The sequence below is a fragment of the Betta splendens genome, chromosome 16, assembly GCF_900634795.4.
Source record: "Betta splendens chromosome 16, fBetSpl5.4, whole genome shotgun sequence".
Taxonomy (NCBI): domain Eukaryota; kingdom Metazoa; phylum Chordata; class Actinopteri; order Anabantiformes; family Osphronemidae; genus Betta; species Betta splendens.
Window position 1 is genome coordinate 1,101,729 of NC_040896.2, and position 3,391 is coordinate 1,105,119.

The following is a 3,391-nucleotide window of genomic DNA, read 5'->3' on the forward strand; positions in this document are numbered from 1 at the left end:
CATGTGACTCACGAGATGACAACGTTGTATTACTTAGTGCATAGATCGCCAAGACCATGAACCGCTGGTATTTAGTATAGTTATGAACGTAAGTAAGTTATGGCAAATTATGGCAGTTTAAAACTGAAAATAAGAAGCTGAACGGTGCGCCCTTTCACGTGCAGCGTTTGATTTGTGGCAGACAAGCTACTGTAACCCTGATTTCTCGCTGTTGGTACGGGCTACATTTTTTTTTACGTGGTATTCTTTTAATGCACCACACGGCAAGACAGGCACATGTACACTTTTTTCTTCACGCCGCTCTTACACAACGCGCGTCACCTTTTTCCTGTCCCCCGTCAACAAGGGCAGGTAGGAACTAATGTTAATTACAAATAAAATCACAGTAGCTGAAATGCCACGTTTCCCAAAATAAAACAATAAAAAGGAATACTAACTAAGGTTACACTACTACAATTTAAAAAAGTGAATAAGGATGATCTAGACCAGGGGTCGGCCACCGGCAACACCCACGTTTTCAATGAAAAAAACAAACACTGGGAGCCGCGGAGGGCGGCAATATTATATTATTTGAGAACATTCAACATTTGTTTTTTAATCCAAAGAAGACATAAAAGTCAGGGCTCAGAGGTTTTATTTTATATTTTATTGACAGAAGATCGTAGCAATTGACAGCATACCTATTCAGTCCTCGTTCTCTTTAAAGCTCCCTGATCATACATCTTTTCACTCTAAAGAATATTGGACTTCAATGTCTCAGTAAGGTCTCTGTAAATTTTCATCCCATAAAACTCTTTAGATCGTCCACACTGCCCCTGTCAATATGTGGTTCTCACTCCTCATCAGCAAACGCTGTGTTTTCTGGGCGTGTCGCAAGCGAAGCTGCTCACCACACCTCTGTGCGGAAGCGCATACCTTGTTTGTTGTTTTTTTTTGTCGCCACATTTCAGCTGATGCAAGATGTGTCTCATTGGTAATGTCACATTTACTTCAGTTTAATTGATTTATGTAATTTACAAAGCGACTAGCGGTTACTAATGCGTATGCTTAATGGCCTGTGCAGCTTGAATATTCACAACACGACTTACCTGGAAAACTCTCGCTAATAGAAAACACTACTTTATCTTATATTATACAAATAAATAAAAGTTTGAGAGCATAGCTGAAATAATATAAATACATTTTACATTTACACATTTCACTGTTTTTGTCTTACTTGTGCTGCTGCTCTGACATAATTTTATTTAAAAAATGTGCATTAATATTTAGAGCAATCACTGCATGACCTACCTGGGAACAAAAAGCATTGGTTCAAATTATATAATGACCTGATGTATTTTTACTGCTTTTAATTATGTTTTTTGATCATTCTTAATAAACCTGTTTCTGCAGCAGTACAGGTATAGTTGTAGACAGATGACCAGGGAGATGTGGTGATCCTTGTTCTCATCACTATTTGGAAGACTGAGCGGAAGCAGTCCTCTACCAGATGGAAGCTGTGGCTGTCACCTCATCAAAACAAAAGGTACTGCAATCAGAATTGTAGATTAGTGAAATGTTCATTATTATGTAGCTCAAAACCTTCTCTAATGTAAGAACACACAATACCAGACAAAAAATTAAACCAAACAAGAGGACAGGCCTGTCTGTGGTAAAACAACAGATAAACAGTTGTTACAAATGTTCCAAATATAAAATCTAAACTGTATATACCAATTAAAATTAAAATCTTCTACTGCCTATCTTACTGTTAGTACATACAAACTTACATACCTTCACTCCTGAGCTGGGCAGCAGATGTCTCTGTACCAACAGTCTGCAGTGATTTCTCTGTTTGACAGCCTCCTTGCATGTGGGCAACTGGGATTTGCCCTCCTACAGTATAGAAAAGACTGTTACATTTACTTTAAATTGTATTGGTCCTACAAATATAATACTAAGGTACAAGCTATAGGTTACTGACCAGATAAGCAGCAGTTATTGTAGAGATGACTAATTAGCAACTAAGCTTGCAACACAACACAGTTACCATTCAAACTAATCATGTTAGAATTTGATAGAACAATGACATAACCCCAAATCACAAGTTGATTTAGGCCTTGATACAGGACGGGGTAATAACAAACATAACCGCGTTCATCTGCAGTTTCTTATTGTAGCGAACGACCAGCTGTAGCTCTAAAGTGCAAAGGCCTAACGGCATGCTAACGGCTAACGCCACACACAAACAGGAGCGGCCCATTGCTATTAGCTGTTCCCCACACAGGTGTGTGATTGCGCCAACTCAGAGTAGCACATTTGAAAGGGACAAAGGCTCGGTTGACTCACTGTAGCCGTTAGCAACGCTAGCGATTAACTTGTCTCACATGTGGGTTACCACATTTTAAACAGACTCAACTAACATATTTAGATATCACAAGTATCAAGCACAAACTTCCCACTGCGAGCTAGATTCACAGCTCCCTGCCTGTGGCCGCTCGAAGGGCGATAACGATCAGCTGTTCCCCACATGTGTATGCGATTACAGAAAAAGGACAAACGCTAGACCCACTGCTCCCTGCCTGTAGCCGCTCTAATGCCGATAGCCATTAGCTTGTCTCACATGTGAGTTACTACATATTAAACAGACCAACCAACATAGTAAGTATCAAGCACATACTTACTACAGCGAGCTAGACCCACCGCTCCCTGCCTGTAGACACTCGATGCCGATAATCATTAGCTTTTCTCCACACAGGTGTGTGGCTGCAGGAGCCCACATGAGCACATTTGAAGGGGACAAAGGCTCGGTCGACTGGCTTTAGCCATTAGCATAGCTAGCTACTAACTTGCCTCACACATAGGTTACTACATTTTAAACAGACAAACTAACATTTTAAAACATTATAAATATCAAGCATGTACTTACTTCAGTGAGTGGATGACGGACTGTAGGAATAGAGCCTTTTTTTCCAACAGGAGCCGTAAAAAAATCCAGCATTGTACGCACCCTCGTTTGAAAAGCACATACGTATAAATGCTGAGGCAGTGTTTCTGGCACCGGTCCGTTAAAAATAAAAGTGACCCACAAAGTCCTCACTTGTTGATCCCTTGGTAAAGTGAAGCGACTTTGGTGTTGTTGTTAGAACACCCAAAAACCGAACTATTTCTATGGGAGGACTTGGGTGCTGCCGTGCTCATCTGTTCACGGGGAGTGAGAGGGGGGAAATGGCGGAAGTCCAGTTTAGGTTCGGGATCATTGTGGGGGTGGTGGTTCAGGATTTGCAGGGAGAACTTCCTACCAGTGTGACGACACCTGGGACCCGGTCACAGAGTAGGACTAGGTCTCTCTCCATTGGATGAGAAAATTTACATTTTCAAAATGTGAAAAAAGGAGGAAAAACCGTCCCTG

The 3,391-nt window shown here is 41.0% G+C and overlaps 1 long non-coding RNA gene across 1 annotated transcript; it reads right to left on the reverse strand.

The window, feature by feature from the left end:
* Positions 1 to 932: 932 nt before the first annotated feature.
* Positions 933 to 3,179, reverse strand: LOC129603236 (uncharacterized). The gene is made up of 3 exons (XR_008692961.1): positions 2,909 to 3,179; positions 1,774 to 1,875; positions 933 to 1,528 (listed from the first exon to the last, which is right to left on the reverse strand). It is a non-coding gene; the product is annotated as an uncharacterized LOC129603236 (long non-coding RNA).
* Between the last annotated feature and the right edge of the window lie 212 nt (positions 3,180 to 3,391).